Here is a 10,580-nt window from a genome sequence, read left to right as displayed (position 1 = left end):
ATGAACTGATCAAAAGGAGACCCCAAAATGCCATGTCGATTGAGGAGAGAGAAGAGGAAAGTTTAATTTAAAGTGGATAAAAAAGGCCCTTTTTAATAGCTGCAGCACCTGCACAACTTCCAGAGAGCTCATTTTTTAGCAAGAAAAAGTACACCCCCGGTTTCGAACAGCGATAACTCTTTCATCCTTCATCTGTTTTTTGCCTACAGATACTCTACGGACATCTCCATGAGACGAGCTTTGTCATGATGTCCTTTTTCTCCTAATTTTGAGTGTGTTCCGTGCTTGAAGGGTAATAGTTCTTCCTTCCAACGATGTGATTCGTGCAAGGCTATAGAGGCACTCGTTTTTCTTGTTGTTTACACGCTAACAATGTGTACCAACACATGGTGCTACAAGTAGCTAATTTTTTCCACTTATCTAGAGGATCTCTCGCCAGTTGACAATGCTATGTCCTTTTTTGTCTTTTGTTCTCTTACTTCCTAAGCTCTCCTCATGGAATATGTACCTAGTTCTTGGTAAAGATTTTGAAAATTTTCCAAGGCCTTAATTTTCTCTTTTTTGAAGCATATGAACCATGGCAGCTAGCACACATGACACGGTTTTGGCATTTGAAATGAAGACAAGTGTCACTTGGCATGAAAATGTTTATCTTTTCTTAGCATTTACATAATAAACATTGCACGATTCTCTCATTTAGAAATAAAGAATGTAACATTTTTTTTTCTTTTGTTTGAAAGCTTTCTACGTACATGAGTATTGTTGATTTTCACTTTGGTGTCTTCCAACATTGATGCAGTAGTTTTGAGTTCATTGATTCATTGCATAGGTCTACTAATAAGAATGCAAAAAACATGTCACTAATCACAACATAGAGTGCAACACATAGCACAAAAAGGGTCTTGACCATTTATACTTTTTGCTCAAGTTTTAGGTCGCTTTAGAAATCTTGCTCAAGCTATGATAAGACTCAAAAGTCAGGGAGCTTTAGGCATCCTTGACCCTACCATCCACAGTGGCGCTCTTTGTGTGAAATTGTTTCAGACTGTGGCCAAATCTTGACGAGAATTGGGCATGTATGGCTAGGGAAATGGTGATGAATGCAAATTTAAAGTCTAGAGGGGGCAAGTGGTTGAATCTTAGTTTACAAAATATACTTTTTCCCCTCAAAGGAGTGCATATAGAGCTGGGGGTTTCACTAGTAAATTCATTAGAAAATGTTATAGAGCCTACTCCACGCTCATCTATGATGAAGAGACTAGATGTTGAAAAATTACTCTACACTGGTCTCCTTGGGGCCCAATTTTACAAGGTCTTGGTCTTGATCACCATTGGACCGAGATTGCAAGAAGGCTCAATAATAAAGGTTTTGACACCCCCGTCTCTCTGTGGAATCATCGTGAAAAGGATGGTAGTCTTTACAATGATTGAAGGAGGTAAATAGCTTGTCCCTTCAAGAAGAGGTCCTTGTTGGTAGACTCTTGGATCTCCTTTCCCAAAAAATTTTCCCACCTTGCTCCACGACAGTCAGTGGAAGGCATGGAATTGTCCAAGGGGGAAGTCTTTCTTTCTCCCTTGACAAAGAATGTTTATAAGATGCTAGCTTTCTCTGAGCACTGGGTTGGATATCTCAACAAAACTTGGTCTAAAAACTAGAGCAAGATCGAATGGAGCCAATGTTGGAGAATATATGGCTCTCTAAATGCGAAGATGTACAGGAAGTTTTTCTCTGGAAAATGCTTTTTGGTTTTTTGCTGACTAGGGACAAGTCAAAGTATGGGGTCTTGGTGATGGCACCTACTCAGATGCAACCAACAAGCTGAGACTATCTTCCATCTCATATGGGTATGTTAAACAATCAAGTGCTTCATTGGAAGAGTCTGCAGATGGGTGGTTTGCCAACTTGGCACCCCTTTCTTTAGACAATACCTTGGACCGGCTCCAGGCGCTTGGACAATGATGATATGAGGACGAAAATTTGTATAGCTAGAGCTATAGTCTTGAAAACCATATGGATTTCTAAGAATGAACAACTATTCCAAAAAAAGAACAGAGTGCTACATGCAGAGTTTGTGCTGGAAACCTGAAGATGGCTTTTATCAAGCAGGAGAAAGCAGCTTTCCGAGAACCAAAAATTTTGTAGCTTGGTTTACGGCCATGATTTGGGCCCGGGGAGTTCACTATGTAAAATTTTCCTATACCTTGTGCATTCACCAAAATGGATTAAAAGTAACCCTTATAGGCCTTTTGTACCACATGTTTCTGTAACTTTATAAGAATATAAAATCCCTTCTATTGGACTCCCGTGCTATGTTATATATACTTTGGTGAACTCCCCGGGGATTTGGGTCAATGGTCTCAAATCCCTCAAGGGGCTTTAAGCCCATTGAGCTGACCTTTTTGTACTTATTGGAAACCCCTGTGCAAAGGATATGCCAAGGTTTACATGTAGCAAAGGATATGCCAGGATTTACATGTATTATTTTGAGTTGATTCGATACAAGCTCTAATGAGCATTTAAACAAAAAAGAGGGAGAGGTGAAGGGATCAACATTGAGAAAATGTTTCGCGAGATCTCGAGCGAAAGCCTAAGGGAGATACTACTAATTAATGCTTACATTATTTTTAGATGAGCACTCCTACTTCAAAAAACATGGTGATGTGCATTTTTTTTAATTCAAAATAGGATATTTGGCTTTAGCAACTGCACTCTTGTAATTATTTTTGGTTATATATATATATAACACTCACTATTGTGAGTACTACAAAACCAAAAGGTTCTTTGATGCAGTTTTGTCTTTTGCTTTTGCGTGTCACCACACACAAACTGCCAAAAGGCAGAAAAGGGTAGGCTTAGTTGTTTGACATCATCAAATAAATAAACTTACCTCTCACATGAGCACAACCTTATACATCATTGGCATTGCCTGTTGGGAGGGGCAGTTGATATTATTTTGATAGAAGTGACCATTTGGTAGAGATAGAACCTGCAATTTCCAACTTTGACGTGAAGTTTTGAGTCTTCTAAAAATTGGCTATTGTGGCTTTTTCAGGCTAAGGTGCAACACATTTTCCAAGCCTACACAACACTTATGCATGATGTATGTGACGAGTTTGTCGAGTGAGTATGCACCACTATCTCTCTAACGTTGGCCTCTATGTGTAGAGATAATATGCAAAAAAAAAGCAAAATATTATCATGCACCTTTGCCTCCTTATATGTTCCTATTGGCACCTTGATTGCCGTCAAACACAATGACAAATGAAAAATTGAAAATGGTATAGGCTTCTATTTTTTCTTTGTGTATCTTTCCAGGCATAATGTGCAAGCTCGTGCCATTGGGGACCTCTCTCGCCTTCCGGCCTCTTTACAAGATGCTCTTCAAATGATAGAGCATATGACAACCCAAAACAATGGTTTAAAGCTCTCTATTGGGATGAGTTACAGTGGTCGATACGACATTGTTCAAGCATGCCAACGAGTGGTAACTAGAGCAAGGAGTGATGAGACACTACTTCTCAGTGACATCAATGAAGAGCTTTTAGACAAGGAGATGCTCATAAGTTGGCTACCATCTCAAGTGAGAAACCCAGACCTTTTCTTATGCCCAGGTGGGAAGCAAAGGCTAAGTAATTTTCTACTATGGCAATCTTCATACTCTGAGTTACTCTTTTTAGATTGCCTTATGCCCGATATGGATGAGCTTATCTATGCCGATGCTTTGCTCACCTACTCTAAGCGTACTCGCACCTTTGGTCGGCATTAGTACAATTGTATCCATAACAAGACTACCATGATAAGATCATTATGCACTAAGTTGGTACATCCTCTCTGCCACTTTCTAACTCCAAATTTTTTCATTAGGAAACATACTATTTTTATAAAGAGTAGTTCCTATTTTCATAATACTCATATCAATTAATGTCTTATTTCTTACTAATATGTGACCTTCGTGTTGCTATGGCCAAAGAAAGTATTCCCTCAAATCTTGAAGGACTCTCTTCAACGCATACAAAATTGTCTATTGAGACAATCTTTGTGCACACAAGCAAAGCAAGCATTCACACACACAAACTTTGTCTCTCTAACATCATGTTAGAGACTGCAAATTTTTTTGATTGACTAAAAAATAGAACAAAAGATTAAGATTTGGTCATAAGGTAAAATTTGAATCCCTTTTATGAAAATGAAAACCTTCTTAAGCTCGCTCTCTCTCTCTCTCTCTCTCTCTCTCTCTCTCTCTCTCTCTCTCTCTCTCTGTGTGTGTGTGTGTGTGTGTGTGTGTGTGTGTGTGTGTGTGTGTGTGTGTGTGTGTGTGTGTGTGAGTGTGAGAGAGAGAGAGAGAGAGAGAGAACTTAAAATCCCATCATTCAAAATCATACTATTTGAAAAACATATTGTGTATTTAATAACAATATTCCAAATATCTCAAAAACTGGTGAATTACTTATACATGAACAACCCATTACATGATACTTTGATACATGACAAAGTACGAGTTTTAGTCGGAACTCCTATCAAATGAAAGTGGAGATCTTTACCTGTCAACCAACCACCATTACAATTAATTAGAACTAATTTGTACTTAATGGGTGACAAGTATCCAAGCAAACCCCACTGCCTGTTATTGCTGTCACATCCCAGAACCCAACTACACTCCTATATATAGTATGTTTTCTTTATCTTTAGCTCATTTATGTAAGTAGGGTCTATTATCGTCCTTGGAAAAATTGAGAGGTTTGCATGGTTTGGAGATAGGGTCGATCTGGTTTTCTTTTTTCTACTATGTGCAGCCATAAGTTTGTCCCGAATCTGTTGTAACTTAAAACTGTCCCGGTTAATGCTAATCTGAGTTGTTTGTCCGTATCCTTGTTTACAAAAAGAATTAGAAACACTTGGTTAATTTCCTATGTAAGAGCCCCAAATTTCTGCCCCAAATGAGTACACCAATCTTTCTTTTTTAATTAAACAAAGCTATACATATTATGGTATATACACGCAAGTGCTTATTGTCACACTGATAATGACTATGTGTGTTTTTTTTTTTTTCTTAGCAGTCATTATTTGTGATCTCTTTCCTTCGCTCTATTATGTTAAAGATATGTTTCCTAAATTTTGTAAATTTTGACAGCATCTCCTTTTATCTTATCCCTTTTTTTTCAAAAAAACGAAAAGTAATCATCGTATTCTATCCTCATAGGAGGTTAACATCAAAAGGGAACCATAGTATTACCAACAACCATATTCACGTCCTATATAAAAAATAGAGATCTTATTGTTTTTCTTTTTTCGGAGTTTGATCTTTCTGGAAAAAACAATTTATACAAGAAGGAGCCATTTTTCTATTCGATTAGTTCTTACCATCCAAATACTTGATCAAAATTTTCTCAAAACCCATGTTTGTACTCAAAGCATTCATAACCTAGTACCTGAATAGTACTCATCGTCGTCATTTGTGTAAGTGCTATCACCTTCGCAAGAGCTTGTTGCCAAAAAATTTGCAACTCTGCTATTGCATAAGCTTTCAAATAGTTGTATTATGCCATCCCTATTGATGGTATTATGCATATATGAATGGCTTTATCACGTATGGTTCCCATAATCCAGGACACATTCTCAACTTGGTGTTCAACCTAGTGTTCTCAATACTCTATTTCAGATTGTGTTTACACATTTGTGTGTAAACATTAATCGTAGTAAGAAGACTAGAATTATGTCTTAAACTCTGCTAATATGTATGACGTATGGTAATGATACTACATGAGTGTAATAGTGTATAGCAATGCATATTTACATGTGTGTGTTTAAGTATGAAAATCCCTTCATAATTGAACCATACTTAAACATTTGTATTAAATAATATACTAAATAATAATATTAAATATATATTATTTGTATTAAATAATATACTAAATAACAATATATTATTTGTATTAAATAATATACTAAATAACAATATTTTAAAACAAGATTTCATAAAACTCAATAAACATTTCATATATAGCATACAACATTCTGTATCTGATCGATAATACAGTCATTTAGATTATAAATTTGATCTTTGATCATTACAAACTAATATCTTAATGTTGTATCTCTATGTGTCCACCCTTTGGGATGAGCTTCCACTACACCTACATGGATAAGGATCCAGCTGCTACTTGCATCCATACAAAAACATTTAGTTAGGACTGACTATGTTTGTGCGTGTTGCAGGTGTCAACACTAGATCCAGTTGTTATCCATGTCACACATGTAGACCTAGTTTACCGCTTACCCTGAGGATTGCCATTAAGTTAGACTTTTATAGTAAGATAACCTCTGAGTGCAGAGTCACGTGTATTTCAGTATTCATTGAGTTTCCCCAAAGAATTGATGATGGTGTCTACTACCATGTATGACGCAAATGCCTATGTATTTTTGGGTTGAAATTATTGTAGACCTCTTGATGAAAATCGGGTAGCATCTCCTCTGTGATTTGATTAATATTTCAAAAACTCAATTCATGCCATCTCTCCACGGGAGGTTTTACGGCTTCATTGACAAAAAAACCGTATGTAATGTGTCAAAACTAACGATACGTCACATGCTATTAACTTGTATACCCGTCTTGATAAAAGTCTAGCAGCATCATGTTTGTATTTTTAAAAAAAAAAATTAGTAAACACACGAGTTTACTTCATGTCTACATGTTAAGTACTCACAACCAATCCGAGGACTTAATTTAGAAAAAAAAACCCAAAGTGTAATATCATATAACAACGTCAGTTTTGATGTGTATATCACCTATGAATTCCAAGAAACCACATTTGCATATTATACTTTCTGTAGCCAGAGCAGCTATTATCAAATTTCCAGTAAGGGAGATAGAATACAAACCATTAACACAAGCTAAAGTTGTGATAAAAAATATTTATAAAATCATTATCTTGAGAATTTTGATCTATGGTAACATCAATTCACCTCCTTTTGATGAGTCAGAGAGGCCAGTTCCATAAAAAATTCACTAGCAGGATCCTTGTTTACTGAGATTTTTTTCAAAAAACCTTAATCATAATGCCAATGCTATGTTCAAATAAGCCATATCTTTATTTTTTAAGTTCAATCATTATCCCTTATTCTATGATTCATCCTAAAAAGGTAAGACAAATTGATGTTCCGATATTATCTATAAGATTGTCATCATAAGCCACAAATTCACTCCAAGCAACAATGAAAGCATTCAACATTTGTGTTGTGGCAGACAAAGTGCATGCCCAATAATTCCATTTTACCCTAGTATTTACCAAAACAATTGAATGACAACAAGCCAAATATCCCAGTAGGCATTAGAGCCTACTTGATCGTTTGAAGTGGTCATTGCAGGATGAATTTGCAAGTTTGAGAATTTGTTGGTATGTCCAACAAATCGTGTGCCGAATGTTGGCAAAATCCTGATGTATGTGTGTATGTCCTACTCACATATATCACAGGTCCCAAATGGTCTCTATTAAAGCATGTTGCGGAAGAGTTCACACCATAGCGGTAGCCTTTTGAACACTATGTATATTGCTGATAGTTCAATCCAACCCTTGCAAAATGAAGTTGATTCAGGTAGAGAACCACAATCAAGAGGTTACCTAGCTAACAAAGGAGCATTGTCTTCACATGAAAGCATCAATGAACACCGCGATTTAGGTAATCAAGGGCCAGATGCAAGCAAAGAATTTTTCAACACATTGGGAATTATTTCGAGCATGGCAAAGGCATGATGAGGTCTCCTAGGATCCTTCAAGTGGGAAAAAGAGGAGCTCAGGAAAAGGTTTTGTTGTGCCTAGTGAGGAGAAAACAGAATCTGGCCAAAATGCAAGATCATAATTAGAGACCTTGCTTTATGAAGTCTCGGCATGATGCACCCTCTGTGTACGCGCCCACGTGTGTGTGTGACAAAGAGAGAGAGAGAGAGAGAGAGAGAGAGAGAGAGAGAGAGAGAGAGAGGATACCATGCCACAAGTAGCCAAGGCCAACACAATGCCAGAGGTCGATTTGCTCGCCAAAAACCATCAGCATCAAGACAGATCAAGGCCACCGGCAAGGTGCACAAGTGTGAGCGCGAGGCTGAAGCCAGGATGGCTGAGGAAAAGTGTGTGTCCTAGAGGGGCTACTGTACAAACATAAGCCCTGAGGGTTGCCTGGAAACAATAATCTCGCACGCTACGAGTAGACGAGGCATAGAAGGGTTGTGATTAGTGCTCATGCGAGCTGTCATTCTATAACGTGAGCAGTCCTGAAACAGAGGCGACAAAAAAATTAGCAGAGTGTCTATATTGTAAAGTATCAAAATTATTTAGGTACAGTGATTGTAGGAAAGAGATCTTCTTTCAGTAAGATTAGTAGTAGTAAAAGAACTTCCCCGTTCCTCAGTGAGTATTTCATTACAGTAAGGTTGCTTTCCAAAGGAAAGAAAACCCTCCAAGATAATATGGAGTCCTTGCCTGCATCCATCCAAACAAGACAACAATTCAATTAGCCTTGGATGTGTTTTACAGGTATCGTGGACCATATCAGTTGTTATCCATGTCCATCTTATAGGATTTAATTACTTTAGACAAGCTAGGTTATTTATTGGAACTTGTATGTTAGTAGTCTTTATAAAATGGTACATTTTACTTTCTAATGCGAGTGGTGAAGTCCATCAAGAGTCCAAACATTTCAATATCCATAGCTCGGTAGCTATGCTTAAGCCCAAAAAATAGCCACCATATACTTACCTTCAGACTAAGCAATCCCATGGTATCATTGGTATCCCTTTAGACAAAGATAGGTCATGTTCGACCTTTTCTGTATAAGATGCCTAATCATTTAATTTCTTTTTTGGCAAGAGATGGTATCAGCTGAAACCACTAGTATAGCCAGTTAGCAGGGTAGCAAGACTTCCTCTTATTAATATGGAATCCCATTTTTTGTATCATAGCTTGGAAGCTATGCCAAAAGCTGAAAATACAAGCCATATACTTACCTTCATAATGCCAAGATGTCCACAAGTCATTATCAACTTTTAAAGAATTATAGTGTCCGGCCCTTGACTGAGTAAGATACCTTACTTGTTTATCAACCAGAGGTACTAGATGCAGTGAATAACACCCCAACCATTTGTTTTATATGAAATTACAAGTGCCAAGCTGGACTTCAGCCCAGCAATTTATCACACCAAGCTAACACAATTTGTTTTTAACACATAACTTCCAACCCTACACGTCATGCAATATGTCATATTTCTTTAAAAGAGAGTAAATTAACGTCCTGCAATGGTTAAGAACAGAGCCCAAATCAATCCAGTATGCGCACAAACGCCGGTATTACAACCAGTAACGCACAACTTGCAGAGCCATAAACAACTAGTAGCTACAAACCTGGTCCCGGCTCAGTATTTTAATTCACCAAAAAACCAGTTAATCGTGTTTATATCAACAGGCTCCCAATTAAAGCAAACCATGCCAAAATGCATAACCAGGTACCTTACTACAAAAACCCATACTCATGTATCTTACCACGAAACGCAGGTAAGGTCCTAAAGCGGCAGAAAATATCCATTATGCCCATTTGTAGATCTAACACCATTCCCTCAGGTGTTTATCCATTGGTACAGTCAACAAGATAGAAAAACAATTGCTTTTTATGCACAAGCAGTCCCAAGGCCCACAATAATGTCCATGTATAGTAGTTATGATTATGCAGCGGTTTTTCTCAGAACCGACACCTAAATTACATGCAAGTGCTTCAAAAAGCTCATTATTTTGTTCAAATGCTAGGCAAAAAAGTTTATCTCTCTAAGTCTAAGCCATATACACAGTGTAGACGACATCTTTCTTCACTTACCATGCAAGGTACTGCAACAACATTTAAACAAAAACCGAAGCTTTGTAGTAAGGTACCTGTGCTTCTTGAGTTGCAAGCTCCATTTAAGCAAGATCAGACAGCAGCGAAAAAATGATCAGAAAAAAAGACCAACTCCAGGGCTAAGTGAGGGCCAGAGTATGCCCTTACCTCTATATATATAGGATGTCATGCACGCTCCCAGAGCCATCAGTTTGAATGCAACTTCAACATCAATTCCACAATTCATACATACATGCCCTCCAATTCTGTCAGCACACAATTTGCCACTAGGCTGCCATAGCCATAACCCTGCAGAGAACTAGTTGTAACCTGATGAGCACAACTCCAATTGGGGCACTTTAAATCTTGAGAGAAAGTTTGAAAAATGACTGGCGAGAAAGCTGAAGATAACCAAAATTGATTCCATATGCCACAATGAGCAAAATTAACGCAAACAGAAAGCTGTCCCAGCACAACTACACGTAGAGAAGGCTAGTCGGGGCAAAAAACTGCATCCAAAAGCACCAAGGAGACCCAACGACCCAAAACTTGCAAATTTTTGGAGTTTGGCTGAAATTTTTTGAGTTTGTACATGAGCTTAAGTTAAATACAAGTCTCTCTTCAAAAAACTCACTCACGGGCACTTACAGTGGCCCGACAGCTGTCACTATACTAGCGACTTGCAGTGCATGTACATGTGCTTGCTAAAGCAAGATAAAAG

The sequence above is a fragment of the Adiantum capillus-veneris genome, chromosome 9 (assembly GCF_014529385.1).
Source record: "Adiantum capillus-veneris isolate H3 chromosome 9, ASM1452938v2, whole genome shotgun sequence".
Lineage (NCBI taxonomy): Eukaryota > Viridiplantae > Streptophyta > Polypodiopsida > Polypodiales > Pteridaceae > Adiantum > Adiantum capillus-veneris.
The sequence above is the reverse complement of the archived record's forward strand: the minus strand, read 5'-3'. Positions refer to the sequence as shown.